The sequence below is a fragment of the Schistocerca cancellata genome, chromosome 4, assembly GCF_023864275.1.
Source record: "Schistocerca cancellata isolate TAMUIC-IGC-003103 chromosome 4, iqSchCanc2.1, whole genome shotgun sequence".
NCBI lineage: Eukaryota > Metazoa > Arthropoda > Insecta > Orthoptera > Acrididae > Schistocerca > Schistocerca cancellata.
Genome location: NC_064629.1, coordinates 358,058,487 through 358,085,909, shown reverse-complemented (window position 1 = coordinate 358,085,909; position 27,423 = coordinate 358,058,487). Strand labels below are relative to the sequence as shown.

Here is a 27,423-nt window from a genome sequence, read left to right as displayed (position 1 = left end):
ATCTGTCATATGGTGAACTTCGATGAACCACCGCTGTTCAGTTCCTAATAAAGTTCCACCACAATTTAACACTTACACCCTGTTATCAGGGTAAAACCTTTCATTCAACGATGTGTAAAGTAAATCGTTAGTTGATTATACAGTACTAGACAATCGTTTCTATCAATTCCCTGTCAGGTGTGTGATTAGAGCTTGCCGTTAGCGAGAAAGTGCAAACAGCTGTTATGTATTCATAGTTTGTTTTGATGACAGCCTTGAAAGTATTTAGCGATAAGAGAGCTAATTTCGACCAGTAGCGTAACCCAACGCATATATTCCGTGTATCTCTGTAGGAATATTCGTACTGTTGCTGAAGGTAATAAATTTAATTTGAACGATGCTGTTTAAAGAATGTTTCCCAACAGCGTTCATTATTCTAAGTTGTTTCCAGTTTGTTACTAGTATTGTGACTTGAATGTTTTATTAACCTAGATGTTACGTGACTTCACTAATCTTAAGTTGCGACGAAAGTTTGTGCTTTATTGAAAGATAATTTGATAAGACTAGTTTGCATGTACGTCGTTAGATCTTTATTCATTTTTAGCGAAATAAATAATTTCATTGGAGTGAAATAAGGTCCCGAATTTGCTTAGAGGTATTGTGGCATCGCGTTCGTGCAAGACAATTGTGGCGTAAGAGATGTAAATTTGACTGCTAATCGACAAATGAAACATTACTAATCAAATAAGTGTGAAACGTAATGATGACACCTCTTTTGGAACACGTACTTTATTATGTATTTGTGGTGTCCAATGGAGAAAACAAACGTAAATTACAAAGAACGAATCTTGTGAAATCGGTTTTAGCCCAAAGTTAAAGTATCTCGTGCACGGGTGAAAGTTGCACGGTGGACATCATCCACCCCGATTGTATTTTTCACAGTTGATATACATTATATGTGCATAATATGTATCACGTTGCTCGTCAGAAACGTGTAAATTTCGTAACATACATTTCCCGAATTTACCTTGCAGTTTTAGTTTTATGATGAAAAGTGCTCAAAAATTTGGCAAAGTGCGTTTAAATATGGCCCTAACATAAACATAAGGCGACGCCACAGGTTAACCTGACACCAGAACCCTTTTTTGGCATTTGCACAGCACTCTAGGTTTGTCGTAGAAAAGAGCGTGAGCATGTTTTGTGCATTTACGCTTGCGATGAACTATACGAGGAAGTTGTGTTCATTACACAGGTCTAAACACTTGCAAATGACCTTTATAAGATGTGCAAGCCTGTATAGAGAGATACAGTAAAGTTTAGAAGGAAGAAACTGGTTAGTGGGCTGTAGATGTATTAAATAAAAAGGAAAAAAAAAAAAAAACTAAACGGTTTCGCAAATAGAGCAACATACTGGAGCATTTGCATTTCACTACTGTATTCACTGTCAAATTTGTTGTAGAACATTCCCACTCAAGGCGGTAACTGGCAAGTTAAACTCAGGTGAAATCTGCATTGTCAAGCTGAAGAAATCAGTTCTGACTCTTTTGCCTTTGGATATTACTCAGATGATGTTACCTTGGAACAAAAATGTTATCTTAATTTTAAATATTTTCTATTGCCTTGCAGAGTGATTTATGCTATGATGCACAAAACATAGTACATATATTTGCGGTGGAAAAAAGTTACAGTAATGAATATTTCAGAGTTGAGCTCTACAGTAAATGAAAATTAAAAAAAGCAGCCCTTTGATGACCTATAAGAGAGACATGTAGAGCAAAGTGCATAAAGCTCTTTGTGCACAGTGTGTGTCCTTGGCTGTTGTTCAGAGTTAGGTATTTGGCAGGAAACTGGAAACCCACATGACTTCAGAGATAATTTAGTTTGCCTTTTCTCTGTGAATAACATGACATTTAGGATTGTAGATGCCTTTCACATTGTGTGCCATGTTTTTACAAAATCTATAGTCAAGGAATGCTAATCCAAATGTAACTTAAATTTCTTTCCCACATATGCAAGAGTGGTTGTGAGAAGGTTCTGCTGCTAGGTGTGTCTCCTTATGTGATGGTTTAAATTTGTTAATATGCCATTATCTATATGGAAGTGATAAGCCAGTATTTTTGTTTGTGTACTGCCGTTTTGCGTAGTGGCAGTCAGGAGATTATCTGCCCCATAATAAGTACCTGGCATACAATGTTGAATGTCGAATTTGTGACCAAAGTAACTTGAAGCTGATTTTACACTCGTGCTGCCTCTACCCACTTGTGTTATTTTCCTGTTCCCCATAATGAAAAGAGATCGAAAATGAAAAAGTTTTCAAGACGTTAAAGAGGTGAAACAAAATTTGCCACACACATAAAACAGTGCATTTGTTCATTCATTCATGCCTATATAATCTTGCATGTGCCCCAGTATGAAGAAGAATGTACACAAGCATGTGGAACAAGCAAAAAAAGATTATAGTGGAAGGAAACCTGTATTACACTTCGTTTTATCAACCAAATTCTGTGTGTGATTAGTGATACATTACATAACAGTTTCTAATGAGTGGTATTGCCCTTACTTGTATTTATTGAAATAAAATACAAATGAAAATCTGCTATGGCAGAACAATATAAAGTCCAGTTATAAACCTACTGAATTATTTAGCATCTTCCTAAGATTGCTTACCATTTATGTCAGCATATAGATACTTCAAGGATTGGCCTGCTTATTGTAACACAAGGATTATTCTAATATGAACTTATTTGCAACATTGCTAACACAGATTTGTACTGAATGAATCCAGCTGTTTATATTTGTCCAGTGTGTCATTGTTGAAGTGTTAATTTTGTTGGCTTTCTTCGTCCTTAGCAGTATGGGTATTTATTTGTGTATTGCATCAGATCATAATATAATCATCATCATCATCTTGCTAGTCTACTGGAAATGAAAGTAGACAAAGTAAACTGTCGGTGTAGATTGGAACTACCCTACAATATTTTTTATAATACATTCTCACATAACAGAAGACCATTGCCAAATATTGGTCCAAAGTACCTAATTCGCTTTTATATTTTTGCTAGAGTTGACTCAAGTATGTTTCCATGTCATCATTTCAGTAAACCTGAAAAACCAAGCAGTGTCCACCCCACAGTGAGTGAGATGTGTAACTCAGGAGAACAAGACGTTACTGTCATGCACAGATGGAAGTCAGAAAGTGGATGAGGAAGAGCAGTCCGTTGAAGTTTTGTGAGCTCCTGTAAGGTGAACAGACTTGTTTGAAGCCTTCTGTTGGCATGAAGAAGAAGAAGAAGTGCATTTGTATTTTTGTGGCGATAAACAACTTCAGAGTTGATCATCGCACCATGATTGAGAGTGTCAAACAGAATAACCTCTTCAGAGTCCCTGAAGGCTGTCACCATGACTTTACAGGCTCAGGGTGTGGCTTTGAACTTTTTCTTTGGAGGAGAGATGTTGTGGTGGCACTCCATGTTTCTGGTTCAAACTGATGAACCCATGTTTCATTGCCTGTGACAATGTTCACAAAAAAAAAAAAATTGTCACAATCAGCCTTGTAACCTTCAAACATCTCTGCACAGATGGTTTTTCATTGCTCTTTAGGGTCTTCTGTTAGGTGGCGAGGAAACAAGTGGGCGCACACCTTTGAGTACCTCAACCTGGTGGACAAGTGTGTCAGCACTACCAACAAAGACATCCATTTGTGAGTGAGGTGTTTGTCTGTGATCCATTGATCACCTCAAATGAGTGTGTGTGCACATTCCAACATTTCAGGAGTCACACATGTGTGTGGCTGACCGGCATGTGGGAGATCAGACAGGTTTGTGCGACATTCTTGTGATGGTGACAGACACCACACCCAATTACTTACCAGATCTTCACCGACATTCTGCAAGCACCTACGAATATCTTCAGTGCTCTGGTTTTCCACCAAAAGAAACTCAATGACAGCTCTCTGCTTTAACTATGTGGGGCTGAAGTAGGAATATTCCATTATGTCCGGCAGCAAATTCTGCACTTTTTTCAACCAGAACTGGCCAAGAAAGAACAGGGATTGCATTACTTACTGAATGTCCCTTGTAGATGTGTGAACTCTCTCTACCTTCTGCACCTTGTTTTCTGAATATTACTGGAACCACTCATTTGCTGTTCCTCTTACACATGCTTCTATTGTTTAGTACTATTTTATGGTCAACAATGTAAAAAGCCGTGGAAAAATCAAAGAAAATGCCTGTACCACAGTCATCCTTGTCAAGAGCTTCAAGTACACCTTTTCTTTAAACTCTGTTGCACTAATATTGGACTTCTTGTATTTTGGAAACCAAACTGTACTTCGTAAAAAACATTCTATTTATTCATGTAATGTATTAGTCTGACTTTTATATTGATTCGGCTGCATTTGAGAATCCTGGCAGTAGTGAAATTGGCCTGTAGTTTTCCATACTTTCTGCATTACCTTTCTTTAGTAAGGGTGCAACTCATACCCGCTTTAGGTACCTGGCAGGGGGGGGGGGGGGGGGGGGGACCACAGGACTCATTTATTATCTTGTATGCTCTCTGTGCACACCTTCAGAGCAGAGCCTGGAACTTCATCTAAGCCTACTGACTTACTTTTTAATTTCTGTATTGTCTTCCTGGCTTCATACTTTGTTGTGGGAAACATCATTGCGCTTGCTGTGTATGTCATTGTGGGTGATATGTGTGCTTAAAGAAGTAAAGCTGTGAGGACGGGGCGTACTTGGGTAGCTCAGTTGGTAGAGCACTTGCCCGCGAAAGGCATAGGTCCCGAGTTTGAGTCTCGGTCCGGCACACAGTTTTAATCTGCCAGGAAGTTTCATATCAGCGCACCCTCCGCTGCAGAGTGAAAATCTCATTCTGGAAACATTCCCCAGGCTGTGGCTAAGCCATGTCTCCACAATATCCTTTCTTTCAGGAGTGCTAGTTCTGCATGGTTCGCAGGAGAGCTTCTGTAAAGTTTGGAAGGTAGGAGGCGAGGTACTGGCAGAAGTAAAGCTGTGAGGACGGGGCGTGAGTCGTGCTTGGGTAGCTCAGTTGGTAGAGCACTTGCCCATGAAAGGCAAAGGTCCCGAGTTCGAGTCTCGGTCCAGCACACAGTTTTAATCTGGCAGGAAGTTTTAAAGAAGTTTTATTGCAACACCACTGCATTACCAGAGAAACAATCAGTTACAAAATTTGCTAATTCCTGAGGATGATCTATTATTCTACCACCATCTCTGCTTTGTATGTTGTTATACTAGTGTCTGCCTTTTCCTGTTTATTGTTTTACGACATCCTATACCACTTTGCTTTTATATTATTTTGTCATAGAATAGTTTTTTTGCAGCAAGCTGTAGCCCTTCGTATATCTCTTTATATCTGTGACAGTGATCTAGTATCTATGGAACAGAGTAGCGCTTTTACAAAGACTGGGGCATTTAACTGTCTGGGAACACATTCTAATATTCACAGTTATCCTTCTGTTTTCTTTAGATGCTACTGTAGAAATGGCTACTTTTGCAAAGGTCTTCTCAAAAATTAATGTAAACAGTGTGCTGAATTTAGAGAACTTCGAATGTACATTTTTTTCCATATACACTTTATCCCAGGTTTGATTTCCCAGAGCCCTAGAAGAAGTAAAAGTGCTCAAAAATGCGTAGAAAGTTATTACTAATTTCACTCCTTAACACTTGTATTGATATTCATGTCTTCAAATGTTATGTTAGTTTTGGGGATGGAGATTCTTTCCAGAACTTCAGTTCATTTGTCAAAGAAAGTGTCTACATTACCACTAGGTGAGTGGGACACACACAGAATGACTAACTTGACTTGTATTTCGTTGAGGGAATAATGGACAAAATTACATATAGTTATATTGAAGGCACAAATAAGAAAAAGTATCTTTGGATTGGAAACAGTGGTCCATCTGCATCCAGACTGCTGCAAACTAGTGTGAAGTGCATGACAAAGGGTACTATCCATTGTACCAATTATTTTGGTTTATTCTCATTCCATTCATGAATGGAGTATGGGAGGGATGGCTGTATCTGTGTGTAACGTAATTGATGTAAACATGCCCTCATGTTCCCTACGGTAGTGATGTGTAGGAAGTTGTAGTGTATTCGTAGATTGATATTTAAAGCTGGGTCTTGAAACTTTGTAAGTAAGCTTTCTTGGGACAGTTTGTGTCAATCTTAATGTGTCTGCACTCTACCTTGATGACCAACAGCTCAATGTGGTGAAGTGTTATCACTTTCTGGGACTGGTCTTTAATGCATGGTTGACATGGCTTCTACATCTTCAGCAACTTAAGCAAACATTCTGGTCACACATTAATACTCATTGCTGCCTTAGTAACATCAGCTGAGGTGCAGACCACTCTACACTCTTGCAGCTGTACAAAGCTTTGACCTTCACCTGTCTTCATTACGGGAGTCTGGCATATCACTCAGCATCACCTTCAGCATTGCTAATAGTGGACCTGATACACCATTGTAGGGTCTGAGTTGCAACAGATGTCTTTTGGGCCAGCCCTGTGAACAACCTACTCATCCTCCTCCCCCATCCCCCACCTGCTGGTCAGATGACAAAAACTGCTGCTCATCTAAGCATCTGAACTATGGTGTCCATTTTCCTGGTAGGAAGATCCACTTCACATGACAGAGGCCCAAGGCTGGGATCGTGATTGCAGTTCACATATAGTGTCGCTGCTTTGAACTCCAGCTACCCCTTATGTCACTTCTTATTAGGTTGCAATCATATACGCTCCCATGGTATGTGCCCCATCATCAGATCCGTCTCTGTGTATCCTTTGGACCGAAAGACTGTTGATCCCGTGGTTTTTCACTGCCTGTTCTTGGCCATCCTGGATGCATTTCTGGGTTCAGAACCAGTATACACCAATGGCTCTATGATTGATGGACGAGTTTGTTTTGCCTACACACAATGCAGGATGCAGTAAACTACACTGTTTGCTTAATGTATGCAGTGTATTTACTGCAGAATTGATGGGGATTTATCAAGCCCTCAAGCCATGTTGGTTCTTACACAGGTGTGAAATTCTTAATCAGCAGTGACCCCCTGAGTGGTCTTCAGGCTATCAACCAGTGCTACCCTCTACACCCTTTGGTTGTGACTATCCAGAATTTCCTTTGTGACCTCCACAAGCTGGACAGTCAGCCATCTTTGTCTGGACCCAAGGTCATGTTGGGATCCCAGAGAACAAATATGATGACCAGTTGGCTTCCAGGATGCGGACTTTGGAGATGAGGATACTGCAATAAAACATTCGCTCACCTACATCGTCAATTGTTGGAGGCTTGGAACACAGATTGTTATGCTCTGGTTCCTCCAAATAAACTCTGAACCATAAAGGGGAGCACAACCGTATGGCTGTCTTCCCTTTGTGCTTCTTGCAGGGAATCTAATGTTCTTTGTCGGCTTCACATTGGCCACACTTGACTGACCCATGGCTGCATCCTCTGAAATGAGGATCCACCCCACTGTCGGTGCGGTGCCTGTCTGGTGGTGGCCCACATCCTACTGGATTGCCTTAATTTGGCCACCTTATGGCGAAACTTTAAACACCTTATGGCGAAACTGTAAACACGCTGACATGCTACCTCTGGTACTAGGAGACAGCGCTATATCACTTGTTCTGATTTTACATTTTACTCATGGAAGTGGTTTCTTCTACTCTTTGTGACATAGGGCACATTAGCCTCAATGGCTACTTGAAGAACTGGAGGGGGTGCCCCCATTGCATGCTCCAACCCAGAGGGCCCATGTCTGCTCTTGCCTGGTGGTCTGACCTGGCTCCTGCTCTTCCCACCTTTTTAATTCTTATCCTTTTACATCTTTCATTTCTTTACTGTTTCATCATTGTCATTCTCTTTTCTGAGAGTTTATAAAAAGCATGACACACAAAGCATTGAGGGACTGATGATCTTGTAGTTTGGCCCCTTTAACCCCATCAAGCTAGTCATCCATCCATCCTTCTGACTGAATATTTGTTCATCTTCCTTCAGACAGTACTTCATTATAAATAACTGCAGCATGTGTGAAAAGTTTGAGGTTTCTGTTTATATTCCATGCAAGGTCATGAATATTCAACACAAATAGCAAGAGTTCCAACACACTATCCTGGGACACAGTTAAAGTTACTTTTACATATGCTGGTGACTCTCCATCTGAGATAAAATGGCCCTGTGAAGTACCTTGAACCACCCATCATATGATGGCTTCTTGAATGTGTCTGTAGATGAAACCAGTATTATCGTCCAACAGGGCAATGACGCTAAGAATACTACCACAAATTCTATAAGGTGGTTCCTGTACAACACTACAAAACACTTCACAACACTCTAGTTTCCAGATATACATATGTTGAAAATTTATGGAACATCTTAGGAACCCACATTAAAAACAGATGTATTACAAATAAAAAGTATAAGATGGAGCTACTTCTAGGAGCCAGGGGAAAAAATTGACAGTGGAGACATTGAAAGTGAAGAATAAATAAAAAAATGCTCTACCAGTATTTTTGCAGAAGAAAGACGGCATCTATTTACAGCAGATCTTGGTATGACACAATATGTAGTCATTTTTAAGCTTTCTGTGTCTGTTTTATGTAAATAAGTCACAATTTCAGATTTCTAGCCTTTGCTGTATTTTTATACTTTTGCAGTAATTCATACTCACGTAATGTCAATTTGCTTTTATACTAGAACACTTTTTTTAGGTTTCCAGATACAACTGTTCAATTTTAACACTAGAATTGGGCCACAGGAACTATGAAGAGAAAAGCCTAAATGTCCGAATACTTGATATGCCACTAAAATGAGTGGCTTCTTAAAGCTGTGTTTTATTTGACACAATGTTTTTTTTTATATGTAAAATAAATGCTAGAGCATCAGGCATCTGTGGTTTACGTTGTTGTTAACACTGATTAACCTAAAGCCAAAATATGTATGTGTCTGACAACATTCTGCACTTGGCCAGTTGACTTCCATGAGGCTGCCAGTGGACACAGACACAGCAGCACTATCATCATGTTCCCACTGGTGGCTACAAACTTTACTCTGTTTAGTACAGTATTTCTGTTCTTGGTGTGGGAAAAAACTATATACTGCAATAAAAACAATGAAGTGGGTGGCCATCAGTGGGCCCACAACATCAGGCATGAACGCGTACTGTGTGTGTCGGCGGCCTAGTGCACTCAATGTGTTAGTGTATTTGAAACTAGAGCAGAGTGTAATAAGTAAAGAATAATTACATAAGGATACTATAAAGAAAAACCAATACAATGGATTGTTACTATTTGTATGGTGACTGACTGAAAAATTTTTATCCATAAATCACATATTTAAAAAACTGACTCCTAGAAAGTGGTTAACACTGTGTTTATAGTCATACCTTCACTAGAAACTTACAAAGAAGAGCAGCTAGTTGATGCCCCACTGCTGAGAAATATCTCACAATTCTTCAAGTAGCATATGTGCCCCTTTATTTTGGTGTCTGGAACATGTATACTGTGAACAATATGACATTGCATTTAATTTTCTGGAACTTCCCTGAAATACCCTCTGTCCTACAATTTCCTTTTTGCTGTGATCAGTATGCACTAAAACTGCCACCTGCCGCACCATACAGCAATCTTTTCTAAATCGCTTTGCAACTGCTACTGGTCTTCAGATGACCTTTCTAGACAGTAAATTACAGCATCATCTGCGAAGAACCTAAGAGAACTGCTCAGATTGTCACCCAGGTCATTTACATTGATCACGAACAGCAGAGGTCCCAGGACGCTTCCCTGGGGAACACCTGATATCACTTCAGTTTTACTCGATGATTTGCCATCTATTACTACGAACCGCGACCTTCCCGACAGGAAATCACGAATCCAGTCGCACAACTGAGACGATACCCCATAGGCGCGCAGCTTGATTAGAAGTCGCTTGTGAGGAACGGTGTCAAAAGCTTTCCGGAAATCTAGAAATACGGAATCAACTTGAGATCCCCTGTCGATAGCGGCCATTGCTTCGTGCGAATAAAGAGCTATCTGCGTTGCACAAGAATGATGTTTCCTGAAACCATGCTGATTACATATCAATAGATTGTTCCCCTCGAGGTGATTCATTATGTTTGAATACAGTATATGCTCCAAAACCCTACTGCAAACTGACGTCAATGATATAGGTCTGTAGTTCGATGGATTACTCCTACTACCCTTCTTAAACACTGGTGCGACCTGCACAATTTTCCAATCTGTAGGTACAGATCTATCGGTGAGCAAGCGGTTGTATATGATTGCTAAGTAGGGAGCTATTGTATCAGTGTAATCTGAAAGGAACCTAATCGGTATACAATCTGGACCTGAAGACTTGCCCGTATCAAGCGATTTGAATTCCTTCACAACCCCTAAGGTATCTACTTCTAAGAAACTCATGCTAGCAGCTGTTCCTGTTTCAAATTCTGGAATACTCCATTCGTCTTCCCTGGTGAAGGAATTTCGGAAAACTGCGTTCAATAACTCCGCTTTAGTGGCACAATCGTCGGTAACAGTACCATCGGCACTGCGCAGCAAAGGTATTGACTGCGTCTTGCCACTTGTGTACTTTACATACAACCAGAATTTCTTCAGATTTTCTACCAAATTTCGAGACAATGTTTCGTTGTGGAACCTATTAAAGGCATCTCGCATTGAAGTCCGTGCCAAATTTCGCGCGTCTGTAAATTTTAGCCAATCTTCGGGATTTCGCATTCTTCTGAACTTCACATGCTTTTTCCGTTGCCTCTGCAACAGCATTCGGACCTGTTTTGTGTACCACGGGGGATCAGTTCCATCTCTTACCAATTTATGAGGTATAAATCTCTCAATTGCTGTTGCTGTTGCTACTATGTCTTTGAATTTGAGCCACATCTCGTCTACATTTGCATAGTCAGTTCAGAAGGAATGGAGATTCTCTCTTAGGAAAGCTTCTAGTGACACTTTATCCGCTTTTTAAAATAAAATTATTTTGCGTTTGTTTCTGGTGGATTTGGAAGAAACGGTATTGAGCCTAGCTACAACGACCTTGTGATCACTAATCCGTGTATCAGTCATTATGCTCTCTATTAGCTCTGGATTATTTGTGGCTAAGAGGTCAAGTGTGTTTTCGCAACCATTTACAATTCGCGTTGGTTCGTGGACTAACTGCTCGAAATAATTTTCGGAAAAAGCATTTAGGACAATCTCGGAAGATTTTTCTGCCTACCACCGGTTTTGAACAAGTATTTTTGCCAACATATTGAGGGAAGGTTGAAGTCCCCACCAACTATAACCGTATGAGTGGGGTATTTATTTGTTACGAGACTCAAATTTTCTCTGAACTGTTCAGCAACTATATCATCGGAGTCTGGGAGTCAGTAGAAGGAGCCAATTACTAACTTAGTTCGGCTGTTAAGTATAACCTCCACCCATACCAATTCGCACGGAGTATCTACTTCGACTTCACTACAAGATAAACCACTACTGACAGACACAAACACTCCACCACCAATTCTGCCTAATCTATCTTTCCTGAACACCGTCTGAGACTTCGTAAAAATTTCTGCAGAACTTATTTCAGGCTTTAGCCAGCTTTCTGTACCTATAATGATTTCAGCTTCTGTGCTTTCTATTAGCGCTTGAAGCTCAGGGACTTTCCCAACACAACTACAACAATTTACAACTTATTGTCTCTGACTGCAACCTCAAAAAGTTGCCATTCCTTGTGCTGGACTATACCCCTTCTGTCCACCCCCAGCTAATGCCCAAATCAGGAGACCCAAACCAACACACCCTTCTAGAAATGGGATGTAAAAAGTGACTGCTGGTATTGGAGGGTGCAAGAGATCCCACAATGTACTGGGCATCATCGATGCAGGATTTCCACCAGACTATGCCCATTTACCAGGAGGTGTGGTATGTGGGTGGCTAAGAAATGTCAAAGAGCTTCCTCTTCCAGCACAGTTTGTACAATCTTCCCCATTCAGGTCTTTAATGTCCTGACCATCTACTCCACCTCCAAGTTGGGTGTTGGATGGAAGGGAATGGTGGTCAGATGCTGCATACCATTGTGGCCAAAGAACACCTGAAACTCTAATGCCGTAAACTAGGGGCTATTATCAGAGACCAATGTGGCTGGTACACCCTCCATTGCAAATATAGTTATGAGCACCATGTAGGTGGATCTATCTTGTGGTGGACATCAATGCTGTAGAGGGGAAGTTGTACAGGGCGTCCACCAGTATCAGCACATTTCCCCAATAAAAAGACCAATGAAATCCACGTGTACTCTATCCCATGGCTGAGGCAGTTGAGGCCACAGCAAAAATTTTGGGTTGGGGGGGGAGGGTGGGTACTTGGATCTTCAAACAGGCACAACACTGCCTTACTGCACGTTCAATATGGCTGTTTATTGCAGGCCAAAATATATGCCATTCAGCTAACACCTTCAAACGAGACATCCACTAGTGGGAAGAATGCAGCAACTGGAGGATATGTGGATGGAATGAAGGCAGAACTACAATGTGGCAGTTGTCACCATGTGTTGTAAGCAACAACACTCCCTTAGGTACGTTGAGCCACTTTTTCTTACTGAAATAAGGTTGAAAATCAGGATGGGCATCCTTTGGAAGGTGCAGGCCACCCTCTGTCAAACTCTGTATTGGGACTTATGGGCAACCTGGACAGCACATCAACATTCACACCCTGTGCAGTGGGCCAAAAATGTATATCATAATATTAATTGCTAAGAAATAATGCATGATGCTCTAGTCTCTGAGCTGTCTTGTCAGGGAGTCTGGCCTTAGGATTAAACGACGACACCAATGGTTTATGATTCATGACTAAGTGGAATTTGGAGCCTTATAGAAAAACACAAAACTTTTTAACACCATACACTATTCCCAGCACCTCTTTCTCTCTGTAGGAGTAGTTCTTTTGAATGATCGAGAGGGTTTTGGGTATGTAAACAGTCAGTTGTTCTGATCCATCTGGATTTCTGTGGGACAGTACAGTACCAATCCCACACTGTGACCAACCGAGGTGGGGTACTGGTTGGCACACTGGACTTGCATTCAGGAAGACGATGGTTCAAACCCATGTCCGGCCATCCTGATTTAGGTTTTCCTTGATTTCCCTAAATCGCTCCAGGCAAATGCTGGGGTGGTTCCTTTCAAAGGGCATGGCCGACTTCCTTCCCTAATCCGATGGGACCGATGACCTCACTGTTTGGTCCCCTCCCCAAATCAACCAACCAACCCATACTGTGATGCGTCAGCAGCCAGTATTAAGATTTTCTGTGGGTTACAGGTAGCAAGGCAAGGAGCAGCGCATAAACAATGTTTCAGATACATGAAAGCTCTCTGAAAAGCATCTGACCAAACATATGTCACACCTTTCTTATGAAGCTGGTTGAGAGAATTTGAACCTTCTGAAGCATTTGGTATGAATATGTTGTTGTTTTCATTCTCAAGTAACGACTGCTGAGTCTTCAAGTTCCTAGGGACTGGCAACATACAGTTGCGACATGGTCATCAAGAGGTTTAATGCCCTCAGTACTTAAGAAATGCCTTAAATATTTGACACTGGGCTCAAAAAACATACACTTTTCAAATTTACAGTGCAGATCACTGTCCTCCAGTTCCTGCAACACTTCCTGTAAGTTTTGGAAATGTTCTTCCCTGGTGACACCTGCAACAAATCATTCAGATAAGTTGTGCGTTTCAAACACTCTGCCCAATAAAACACTGACAAATTATTGGGGCTGACACAACACTGAGAGGTAACCTGGTAAACTTTTAGAGACCAGACAGAGTATTAATAATGAACAACTGCTGTGACTTGGCATCAAGGAGCAACTGCAGATAGGCATCTTGCAAATTGGTCTTTGAAAAATAGTGTCCACCAACAAACCTCGCCAGTAACTCCTTGGTGTGAAGGATAGGTACATATCCAGCTCACTCTGGGCGTTAATTGTGGATTTAAAATCACCACACAATTGAATTGCTCCACTGGGTTTTTTAACCACCTCTTGACTCGATGCTACAGTCAAAATAACCCATAGTTCCTGTAGTCTGTGTAATTCAATTTTGATGACGTCTTGCATAACAAATGGCAAAAATGATGAAACTTAAGAGTTGCAGATGGCTTAAGCTGAATGTGGGCCAGAAAATCCCTTGCTCTACCTGACTCTGGCTGAAGAAACTACCCAATGCTGAGGTACCGCAGCCATTACTGTCTGCTGTACTGGACCAGGAATTGTGATGGCCACTATGCCTTTTGTGTGCAGGCCAGTCCAGTGGTGGAGGAAACTGATTCTTGTTATCTTCTTTATTAAGTTGCTTAACAGGGTGGGAGTGAGAAAGCTTTTTAACAACTAATGATGACTCAGACATGTCTCAATCTAGGGAAAAAGACCCTACTGTTTTGTCTGACAAGGTATTACTGGAAGAACTACAGTCCATTTACGCCATATGGAAATGCTCCAAGACACTGGTACCTTCTCAAGAAAAACACTCATACATATAAAAAAAAACTTCATCATTGGTACATTATTCAGTCACATATTCTCATTACCATGGTGTACAACATGAGATTAAGAAAAACTAAATAAAATGCCAAACATTTTTAATATACTATCCCTTCCCCTATGCATTGGCTTAACCCCAGGTTATAACACATATGGCAATGAACTAGTAGATTGCACAGGAGCGGTCTGCTTTATTTTGTGTGTTGCCTTCCCTTTCCCCTTTCCTACCTCTTCCTTTGTTGTTGTTTTTTTTTTTTTTTTTTGGGGGGGGGGGGGGGGGGGGAAGCAACTGTCACCAGTAATGACAGTAAATAGTTAGACCTATCCTGAAAGGGATGGATACACCAAACATGGACGACATTAGTACAAGTAGAAAGTTGTAGCTTCACATTCATTGGTGAAGTCATCTCAATCACTTGGTATGGGCCTTGATAATGAGTGAAGAAATTTTTTGTCTTTCTCCTTGAGGTGTAGGGGCTCATTAACATTATCTACTGTCTCACCCACTATTCTGGCAACATAGCACTCCAACACCCCATCTGCTCTTGATGTTCCAGTGCCTTTGTTTCCTCATTGTACCTGACTCTGTATTTTCTGTAACATTACCAATTGTCCATTCTTCCCTACTTTGGACTTATCTACCTCTAGTGGTGATAGCATTCTTTGGCCTTATAGTACCTCCTACAATGGTGGACCCATACTTTAGTGAAGCTTAGAATTATATTCCGACAACATATGGTAACAGCATGGCCCAACTGTTATGATGACTATTTACGTAATGGCTGAACATATTCCCTATTGCCTGATGAACTCTCTCTGTTCTCCTGTTTGCTTGTGAATGTAAAACATTTGTTCTTAACTTAGGGATACACAATAAGTGGCAAAGTTGCTTTATTAATTCTGACATAAAATTGGTCCCCTGATTAGTAATTAACATCTCTGGAACACCAAAGGTCAACAGTTATTTACCATGGTCTGAGCCACTGTGTCAGCTTGCTGATTTGGGATAGTTGCCATTTCCATGTAGTATGAAAAGTAACCTATTATTGTTAGTACATAGTGATTCCCTGCTGGCATTTGCTTAAAAGGACCTAGGAAGCCCTTACCAATAATTTGAAATTGCTTACTAGCCTCAAGTAATCTTTGCAGTGGAAGGTTCCAATGGCTCAGTTCAGACTACTGTGCATGCAGTACAGAGTTCTTCGCATACTGTTTCAGCTCCTGCTTACATCACCAGTACTGTTCAGCCACAAGCCATCCCATGGTTCTTCGACCCCCATGGCCTGCTAGCACTTGTAATGTGCCTATCTCAATACTTCCTTGTGCAGTGTGAATGAACCACAGCACAAGGTCCAAGTTTTGTTTTCTTGCATAGCACTCTGTCACACACAATGCTGACAGTCTTTGTCAGCTGCTTGCACTTTCTTCCAATCTGCAACACTGTGACCTACCCTTCATAACACACCAACCTTCATAGTGAGCCCATCTGCATTCCCACACTTCTTGCCCGCTCGATGGATTACCTTAAAATCAAACTCACTAAGCTTCAGTGCCCAACACATTAATCTACTTGATTGATATTTCAAGTCTAACAGCCATTTTTATGCTACATGATCCATTATTGCTTTTGATTTCCTAACAAATATGTACCATTATAGTATTCTTTATTCTGTAAGACACTTGCACAGAGGATGGTGATGGTGGCTCAGTGGGATGCATAGTCTCTCAGGAAGTAGTTGCTACCTCACCATAGGATGCGCCATGGTGCTTGGCTTGTGGAAGTGCAAATACACAGGGGTAGCTGTGTGCCATCATAGTGAAGTAGCAGTGGCTGGTGTAGCCTTGCAGATGCAAGACTGACATTAGGTGGAGGCACCCCCATTCAGTCCTCATTATATGCCTAATGTATGATGACAATCAGATAGAAGAAGTGGACAGTGTTAAATTCTTGGGATTACAGCTTGATAATAAATTCAACTGGACCACAGAACTGCTGAAGTGTGTAAACAAATCTCTATTTGCAATGTGAATTCTGTCAGACATAGGGGATATAAAAATGAAGAAGCTGGCATACTATGCTTACTTTTACTCCATAATGTCATATGGCATTTTTTGGGGTAATTCATCAAGCCAAGCCAAAGTTTTTGAGGCACAAAAATGTGCAATAAGAGTTATATGTAGTGTGAACTCAAGAACATCCTGCAGAGGCCTGTTTAGGGAACTAGGGATACTAACTACTGCTTCCCAATATATTTATTCCTTAATGAAATTTGTCATTAAAAATATATCACTTTTTCAAACCAACAGATCAATTCATGGAATCAATACTAGAAATAAGAATAATCTTCACAAGGATTTAAAGTCAGTCACTTTTGTGCAAAAAGGTGTGCATATTCAGGAACACACATTTTCAATAACTTGCCAACAGCCATGGAAAGCTATGAAATTCAGTTTAAGAGAAACCTAAAGCATTTATTGGTGGCCAACTCCTTCTACTCCATTGATTAATTTCTCAGTAGAACCAACTGATTTTGTGTGTGTGGAAAAAAAAAGATGATCATTCCAGTTGGGACCTGTGGAAGGTACATTAGCTTATTTGTTTTAATTGTAAATATTTGTCATGTATTATTGTTTTCCTGACATGTTTACATCCTGGAGGACCTCCTCACTATGGATCAGTTGGAATGGAAGTAAATCAAATATATTCTAATGTAATTCACAATGAGAGAAATATTCATTTATTTAGGAGACTCTTATGGAAATGTATCTTTCCTTCCAATTTGATGCAGCCATATTTTGCATCTTTCCATATTTCTTTCACCTTATGGAATTCAGAAAAATGCACTAACACTCTCTGCTTTTGAACAAAAATTTCTGCATGGCACTCCAGTAACCTTGTTGACAGGAAATTTAACACATTTTGTTAGGCTCTTAGTTTAATACAAAATGAGTCTCTAAGTTTTATACAGTGCTATACACTGATAAGCCAAAACATTATGACCACTGTCTGCTGCGATGCTGGATGCAGCCTGGTGGTGTTGCAGGCACGTGACGTGGTAACAATAGTGTGTAAGCAGAGCAGACATGGATGGGGATCATCCTAGCAATGATATGGACAGCAAATGGGGAAATCCACTGAGATAAATGACTTTGACTGCTTTTGATGTAAGCAGTATCTCTAAAATAGTGAAGCTGGTAGAATGTCCACAAGCTACTGTCTTGAGCATCTATAGAAAGAGGTAGAAGGACAGTGAAACTACCATAAGGCACTAAATGGTTGGATGTCCACGACTCTTCACAGAACACGGTATTCAGAGGCTTGTGTGCTCTGTAAATTAGGATAGATGGTGATCTGTAGCATCTCTGCCAAAAGATCACAATGCTGGTGCACACTCAAATGTTTCAGAGCACACTGTTCATTGGTCATTGTTGAATGTGGAGCTCTGCAGCAGACCACTACTGTGTGTTCACATGTTGACCCAATGACATCATTAATTATAATTCCATCAGGCACAATACCATCAAGATTTGACAATTGATCAATGGAAATGTGTCAGCTCTTTGGGTGAACCTCATTTTTGCTATACTAGGTCACTGGCCGTCTCTATAAACACCATCATCGAGGTGAATGGCAGCTCAAAACGTGCAGCATGCCACAGACACAGGCTGGTAGGGAGCAGTATTATCCTATGGGGAACATTCTCATGTGCCTGCATGGGATCTGTGCTAGCAACTGAAGACAAGCTGACAGCTGTGAACAACCTGCATCCCTTCATGCTTGATGTCTTCCCTGACGGTGATGTTGTCTTTCAGCAGTTTAATTTTCCAAGTCTTTGAGCCAGAACTGTGTGACAGTGGCTTGAGGAGCATTGTAGTGAACTCACATTAATGTCTCGGTGACCAAATTCACCTGAGGTAAATCCTATGAAACCCATCTGGGTCGCTATTGGGCACCATCATGTGCACAAATCAGTGGCCTGTTATTTACTTGAATTACATGACCTGTGTATAGACATCTAATGCCACATACCTCCACAAACTTATCAACTAACTGTCGGATTCCTGCTATGTAGAACCAGTGATGTATTTTGTTCCAAAGATGGACAACTAGCCATTAGGCAGGTAGTCGTAATATTTTGGCTCATCAGTGTATACTAAAATAATCATTAATTAGATGAGTTCTCCCACTAACTCTCATGTACTACTTGGGTCCAAAATGGCTACCTTGTACCATATGAAGTTCAGCTGACCAGTGGTAGAGTTTAACGGTTGACAGTCCAGACATGAAAGGTTGTTGCTACTTTCTTTACTCGGGGCTTTAAATGTTACCATATTCTACTGTTCTCTAGTGACACATTTACAAATTTATTCCTGCAGTAGAGAGAACTGCCAATGATGGAAAGAAAACCACTGTTTAAAACACTATCAAAGCATTAATACTAAGTGTCAATAAATGACACATGAAAACATACAAGAGATATGCAGAGATAGGGATTTGACAGTGAAGTTTCAGCCGGTCTGTTGGTTCCCTTTTGATGTAAGCAGTGGAACGTGTAAATCTTGCTAGTTGAGCCTTCAGGTGGCCTGTAAGTGCTGTACTCTGTAGAAGCCTCACCCCAAGCCTCTACCATTTAGAGCTAATGGGCATTTCAAGATGCAATCCTAAGACTAGCTACTAACTGTTCAAAAAACATCAATCCATATTAACTGTTTGAAAAATGTTGACAGGCATTATATGAAACACTTCTGATAATTTAAATTCAGTAATATATTATTGAGAAATATATTTCAGAACATATTTGTGCCTGGTCTAACAGATCAGTGGACACCTGGCCAGGGCTACGTGCATATTCTGTCTATAGTCTTCACAAATGCCAGCTGCCCACATGTTGAAGCATTATGGAAATACTTCAGGATAGCTGGCCATAGAAAACTAGCAAACATTTCCGCTACCTTCAATCAAAGTTCCTCTTATACACTGTTCCATTCATTGAATGAAATTCTCCTTTAATCGGTTCCTCCTCCTTCAAGACTTCTACGGTTTCCAGCAGTGCTGGATCTCCTCCTGTTCAGTAGCAGTGTCATTTAATGCAGTGATGTCCAGGATTTCATCCATGCTATTCTGTTCTACCAGAGGGTTCCTTGAAAGGCAGCCAGTATCGTCGTGTTTGTGTCCACTTTTGTATACCACTATGACCTTGGGCCTCAGCCCTCATCTTGTCAGTCGATCCAATGGATCCTTCAGGCTACTCAGCCATCATAAAAAGGTGATCTGTCACAGTGGTGAATGGTTTGCTAAAGAAATGCAGTCGATCCTATTGATGGCTCAAACTACTTCATGGTGCTCTTTCTTGGTTGTAGAGTAGTTCATCTCGGACTTACAGAGTACTCTGCAACCATAACCTATCACCTTTTCGGTACCTTTGTGAATTTTTACTAAAAATGCACCTGTTTGACAACATTAACATCAGTGTACAGTTCTGTCTCAGTATGTTTGTCATAGAATACCAGCACTGCAGAGGATTTAAGCAACTCTGTAAGAAAAAGGAAACATCTTTCTTGTGATTTGTTCCATGCAAATTTGGCATCTCCTCACAGTAATTCTTTTAAGGAATGTGTCTTGATACAGAAGTTCCTTATGAGTTGCCAGTACTATGAGCACTTTTGGAGAAAACTTCTCACATCACAGATGTGTTGAGGATACAGGAAATATGTGACTGTTTGTATGTTCTGTGGACTGGGATGGGCAACAAAGAGGCACTTTCACAGATTTAGGAGGAGGCTCGTAGTCTGAACACACTTCAGCATGGTTACCAGGTAGCTTATATGTTTCTCAAATGCCATAAATAAAGACTGTGTCATTCAGATAGCAATGATGCTACCATTTAAGATGTCAAAGCAAGTTGTCAGTCATATGTTTCAAGGTGGCTGGAACATTACACAGTCCAAATTGTATAATTCTGAATCCATAGAGGCCATCAGGAGTTATGAAGGCAGTTGTCGCCTGGTCAGCCTCATCAGCCTGGATTTGCCAGTAGCCTGTCTGCACATCCATAGATGAGAAATACTTTGTTCCTTTGAAGTGTTCTAGAGTGTCATCAGTATGTAGCAATCTTTCTTCATGATTTTGTTCACTCATTGGTAATCAATGCAGAAATGCCTTATGCCAGATTCATTCTCCACAAAGACCACAGGAAAAGACCAAGTCTCTCCTAAGGTTCAATTATATGATCTTGCAGCATCTTATCCCCTTTCTCCTGGATTATCCGGTTGATGATGATCTGTATGTGCACTGGCTAATTGGTGGTTGATCCACAGTGTTGGCACAGTGTTATCATAGACCACTTGGTCTGTCTTTTCTCCACTTCCAATGTGAAACAATCTAAAAATTGGCAAATAATGGGTAACACTCGATGATGCTGTTCCGTGGTGAAGACAGATCCCATCGGCAGATTAATAGTAGGGTCCTCCACTGCATCATCCTTTGGGGTAGAGGAGCACAATTCTTAATGGATAGCACTAAGATGGCCATCCTGGACTGGTTTGGCTGTTCCTGTGCACATACCTTTGGAGATGAGTTGTGGCTGCTCATGATAATTGGTGATCCAGAGTTCACCTTGGTTACATATAATGCATATGAGTGTTGCTGGTATGTAGATTAATTTCTCGATCCTGAGTAGCTTATTGCAATTGACAAAAGCTTCACAATTTAGCTGAACATCTAGATTGATGACTGGAAGTCCTCTTGTTGATGTCAATGGGATAACAGTGTCTTAAATGGCAAATGACAGTCCAGAGCAGTCTTTGTTATGTGTGTCTTGTTGGAATTGCTTCATCAGTCTGGAGCTCTGATCTTCCCAGCCTATGAAAACTTGTGTGCCTGCAATAAGTCCCATCTGAGAATAAAATTGTGACTGTAATCTGCTAAAATGAGAAATTCAAAGGGTTGTGTTCTGTCAGTGAAAGTTATTCTTGCAATATGTGTTCCTGTCATCTAGACGTATTTCATTTCCCATTTGTTACCTTCAGCGGAATTGTTTTTGTATCACAGAACATAGTCTTCTTGAGCTTGTGACAGTAAAAATTCAACATTACAGAAAAATAAGGCTATGAATTGACTAGTGCCCAGACCTGTTGACATGACATCAGAGAGATTTGCTGACATTTTGGTAACTGCCATCCAAGGAGGATTTTCATATGTGACAGCCTGAGATGGTCACCTTGGCTAGTTTTCCTGATTTCAGCAGTTAGGTGAGTGGCTGGTACCTTTGTATGGTAAATTGAAGGAGATCACTGCTGTCAGCTGCAGTGAGACATTACGCGGAATCAGTGACAATGGGTGAAAATGTGTACCAAACTGTGACTTGAACCCAGGATCTCCTGCTTATTACACACGTGTGTTAACTGCTGCACCATCCAGGAGACACCATTATTGCAACTGTGCAGAATATATTAGCACTCCTCATGGCCGATCTACATTCTCAGCGAGTGCCACCCATCTGCAGTTCCTGCCCATTGACTCCTCTTTTGAACATGTCCAAGAGAACAGACACCACACATTCATATAAGCTCTGTACAGTGCCAGGGAACAGCTACAGCTTATTGGCAGGCAACCTCATCCAAGAAGTGGTGATTGGCTTCACCCCACAAGTCAACTATAATCATCTGCAGGTGACTGGCATTAATAAGTTTGTTATGGTGGTTGGTGTCTTGCATTGGAGTAGTGATCTAAAACTCATCATCTTTATCTGTAATAGCATACATAATATCAAGGACATTCACAGTGAGAACGTAATGTCATGTTGTCCTCCAGCCTCCAAATGTCTCTTCTTCTGCAGGGTGCTACGCTTGGTGGAGGCATTGGTTGTATCCGGTTGGTCAGATGCTGGGTCATCATTTGATGGCTGGCACATGAGTTCAAGATGGCCGAGTCTGTTCTTCATGGTGCTTTTTAATGGTGATGGAGATTTGAGTTAAAGATCAATGCAACTGTTCTCCAGCAATCTCTCTTACCTCCCGACATATAGGGTAAACATTCATGGCTGCTATCTCGTGCTTACTCAGTATGACAGTTATGGCCACCATAAACTTCTGAATTTCTTTGCTTACTATCTGGTAAGTGAGGGAGGTGAGATCGTGGTTTTCTTCCACAGTTGACATAGGGACCCCAAATGGGAGTCACTGATACTTCTTTTATCTGATTTCTTTCTTTTCCATTTCCTCAATATGCTGGCACCACATGATGAATTCCTGTGTTGTTGTGACAGCCTTTACCAGAAGAGCTTGACACTTGTCTTCTGCAATTCCTTTCATCAAGTTCTGAGATGTTATTGGCTTCTGACATATTTGGATTCACAATGTTCGTAGGGCTAAACATTTTTTATATATCATTTCCTCATTGCATTGTTCTTACACTGAGCAGAATGCCTGCTGATTGTCACCAAATGTTTTCTACAGTTTGGATTGGAATTCGCTTTGGTTGAGGAGCATCTCTTTATTATTTTCAATCCACAGCTGGCCTGTACCATCCACATAAAAAGACACTTTTGCCAAACACATCATGTCATCCCACCTGTTGTATTTGGCAACTTGGTTGAATCCTTTCAGCCATTTCATCGGGTCCTGACCTGCATCCATGTAGAACACTGATGAGAGCCTGATATGAAGCTGACTTATTGCTGTTCTGGAATCCATTGGTTTCCTGAATATACAGACCTTGGGAATTATGCACAGTTTGTTTTCTGGTTTCTATTTGTGTAGACAGTGGTCCTTTACATTGCCTTATTAGGGCCACAATGATGTGGATATTGTGCAGTACCCGGCATCTCCACCAAACAGTGTCACCTCTTAACCACAATCAAGTCCAAATACAAAAGCAGTGTCATCCATGAAATACAACACAGAACTGGAAGCACATTTATTGTAACACCAATGTACAGATAGATGAAGCATGCTGCTATGTATACAGTCATCAAAATTACAGAATATTCAAACATTACAAACATACCTTGAGAACCTTCCACTAATGGGAAATATTAAATTACAAATAATCCCAGTGGTTGGCTCTGAACTGGCCATCTGCAGTATGCCAGCCAACAATGCTAATTGCTATGCCACATTGCATGCAGCACAGTTCGCATAATTACTAACATGCTTGGACTAGGGAAGCCTGATATATGGGTTGGCAAACCCACTGTTGTTAACCCTTTGAGATCCGGTTTATCACTTGGGAGCAAACTCTCAACCAGCATGTTGTAAAAGAGCCTTGTAGATAGCATCTCGACAGAGGTGTGGATACTGCTCTTACAGATTTGAGGTCTCCAACTATTACTTGACTTTGCTGACCATATACATAGTATCCCAGACCATACAAAACGTGATATTCTTTTCACTGATACAGGAATGCAGTCTCCATAAGAACTACCTTGGTCTGTTTTCTCGATGTTGTCCCATCTTCATTCCGTCTTCTCTGAACTACAGTCCACAGCTCGTAGTCTCGTTCTCGTTTCCCGAGCACAGGGTCCCGGGTTTGATTCCCGGCAGGGTCAACGATTTTTCACCTGCCTCGAGATGACTGTGTGTTTGTGTTGTCCTCATCATTTCATCATCATTCATGCATGTGGCAAGATTGGACTGAGAAAAGTTTGGGAATTTGTATGGGCGCTGATAACCGTGGAGTTGAGCGCCCCACAATCCAAACATCATCATCATCATCATCATCATCATCATCATCATCATCATTATCATCATCATCATCATCTGAACTACATTTGGCCTATCTGAGGTTTCTGTCATGATCATTCTCATGAACACCTTCTGGAGGGTCCCTTACCCACAACTTAATCTAGGTCTGACCTGTAGGCCAAACAACATAACAAACCCATCTGTTTTATGGTGTTTCAAAATTCCCCACAACAGGAATGTAGTGTCTTTACGTAGAATTAGTTGCTATTATGCAAGCTCTTAGATATAACAGTGCCTGCCCAAGTGGCTAATTTGTAGTGACTGAGCAATTTTTAAGACAAAACTCACTCCAACCCCTAACAATGAATTGTGTTTGAGCCCCAAAATATTGGAAAGCCAATCACATTTTTGTGTACTCCTAGCTCCTTTGAAAACTCGGGAAACAAACTCAAAGATCTTTTGGTTAAGGAAGTTACCAAAAAAGTACACTCTACAATAAAAAATATAAGTTCCTGACTTATGGAGGATCCTATCCCAGCAACTACTAGTGCCATGGAGCAGAGAATGACATGCTTACCTGCTACTAACAAGCTACTCACTTTAAAAGATTTCACAGTTGCATGTCTCCATGCAGGTTGTTCTTTAGAGAATCTACAATTCTTTGCCAACTCCTCATTGGCCACATTAGACCATCCCATGAATGTATTCTTAAATAAGCCTGTTACCTTAAGACAGTTATAATACTCCTTTATCAGTAAGTCACATTTTAATAGAGTACCATGCCATTACTGTAATGGGACAACCCCTGAAGCTAGCTGACTCATTACCCACAGTTTTAGAGGATGACCTTCCAAACTGCAAATCTAGTTTTACACTTTATCTCACTATGTAACTTGTAACTATGTAACTTCTAGGCGCTACAGTCTGGAACCGCACGACCACTACGGTCGAAGGTTCGAATCCTGCCTCGGGCATGGATGTGTGTGATGTCCTTAGGTTAGTTAGGTTTAAGTAGTTCTAAGTTCTAGGGGACTGATGACCTTAGAAGTTAAGTCCCATAGTCCTCGGAGCCATTTGAACTTTTTTTTCTTTTTTTTTTCTTTTTTTTTTTTTTTTAACTTGTATAATGTTATTTAAAGGTCAGACAACATGGGCTTATTGGCCTCTGGGTGGGGATGGCTGGCTGTCACCTACTGCAGTCTCAGCCCCTAGAGGGTGTCTGGCTGCCCCTGGCTCGTGGTTTGGATTGACTTGACCTTTTTATTCTTTTATACTTATATGTTGCACATTTTTTTAATATAAAATTATTACCTTATTTGGCCTACCATTTTATTTAACTGATTATTTCACCCCTCTTTTATAATGATCAAGGGCCTGCCTGTCAATCACAGAAGGTATATCTCTCACCATAGACTTTCCCTGGTGGTGGACTTTTGGTTGTTTTTGGCTGGCATACTTCCATCACCTTATGGTACTGTACCTTTCTTTTATAGGTGATGTCCTCTCCCTATACTTTCACTATTCAAGACAATCGTACTAATGGTCATTTTGGCTGTCCATCTTGTTCCTTTTTGAAAAATTTTATTGACACTCAAGGATGGAGGGACTAATCACATAGAAGTTTGGTCCTTTAAATCCTTCAATATAATCTATCCAAACTAGAGATGGGTTGTTCACGAACTAACGGGTCCAAGGGAACGGTTCACCAAGATGAACAGAATGAGCGAGGAACAAATTCTAAGGAATGGTCTTTCATAGTTCACTTCAGTCACGGCTTTCCACTTATAGCTCCCGGGAATGGGAAACGGTTGGTCTGGTTCACGAATGGCACATCGGTCAGTCTCGTTCCAGCCTCGGTCCCGTTCCTGTCTGTCTTGGTCTTGGTCTCGCTCGGCCGGACTCGTCCTTCTTCGCGTGGCCACTCATCGTAGTTCCACTGCCAACTGCTCATAGTTAGTTCAGTATCGAGTTGTTGTTCATTTCGTTCGCTTCGCACGCCAATTCTAGATCTGTTTCAAACCTTTTTTGAACTCTGAACTTCTGGTTCCCTTTTTATTCTATTCAGCGTCCATGACTGCTAATTAATATGTATTTTATAATTATGTAAAATACATAAAAATTATGTGGTATGTAATACATACATATTTTCTGGTAACAAAACAGCGTATTAGCTTACTTCACTATTTCGATAAACTGCAGAAGAAATACTTGTAAAATGGCAAGATTTTTTTTGTTATTACACATGCATAGGACGTCGGCACAGCACACACGAGTGGCCATTTTCCGTCTTTTTTGGATCCAAGGTAAAAGAGCATGTTCGTTGTTATGGAAGGCAGACTGACTGACAACCGAATGAAGCCCATGCTTCGTAATCGAGTGTATGGTGTCACATTTTGTAAAGAGAATATGATGGGAACTCCTACAATATTATTTCAGTGGCACAGGGTCGCACATGAAAAATCGACCCCGAGTACTAGACTGCTCATTGTCGCTTACCAATCATCATCTATTGTTTCAAAGATGTTTACATTAGCTTATTTGTTATTTCTTCACTGCCTAATTATTACATGTTTATCTATTCTCCTCATAGTGGTCAACAAATTGTGCATAATTGGCACGCAGTCTGTACTTGGGGCTGGTTTTTCATGCACCACCTTATATTATTTCACTGCAATCAGCCACATAACACTACAGTTGGCTAAACGAGATGTTTTGCAGAACCAGGAAAATTACAAGTGTGTGAGAATTCTGTTATGAATAAAAACTCTGTACTCCAGGGGGGAGGCAAGTCCCCCTCTTGGCACCTTCCATCTTCAGTCACCTATGCTACTAATTTTCAGTTTTTCATAAAAACCACATACCAAGCACAATTAATGGTGAACGAGTAAAAATGAACAGTTCTCAAAAAAGAGCAATCACCAGTGAACTAGTTCCCAAGGACGAACAACTTTGCCCATCTCTAATCCAAACCCATCAATAGAATCCATCCAAAGAATGAAAGTAAAGATATTACTTCCTCAATATAAATACTGGCTGTTTTAAAAGATGCCAGTAAATGATTAAACAACATTACACACACATTCATACATACTCATTTCATTAAAGTTTTAAGATCAATTTTTCATGTACACTCTCCATTTACTCTATCAGTTACTCCTGTAGCATGGAAACTGTTTCTTGTCAAGTAACAATAGCTTGGAACAAATACACT

General features: G+C 40.7%; 1 protein-coding gene and 1 non-coding gene across 6 annotated transcripts in view; both read left to right on the top strand.

The window, feature by feature from the left end:
* The first annotated feature begins 156 nt into the window (after positions 1–156).
* The window catches only part of LOC126184693 (uncharacterized), a 241,690-nt gene continuing 214,423 nt past the window's right edge, over positions 157–27,423 (top strand). Inside the window, exons 1-2 of one of the 5 annotated variants that reach the window (XM_049927193.1) lie at positions 302–355; positions 12,420–12,569. The gene's annotated coding sequence lies outside the window, so the exon portion shown is untranslated. Of the gene's footprint in view, positions 178–222; positions 356–483; positions 681–12,419; positions 12,570–27,423 lie in introns of those variants that run through there. The other 4 variants (XM_049927194.1, XM_049927190.1, XM_049927192.1 and 1 more) reach the window with 4 other exon arrangements.
* On the top strand, positions 5,013–5,087 carry Trnas-uga (transfer RNA serine (anticodon UGA)). The gene has a single exon. It is a non-coding gene; the product is annotated as a tRNA-Ser (tRNA).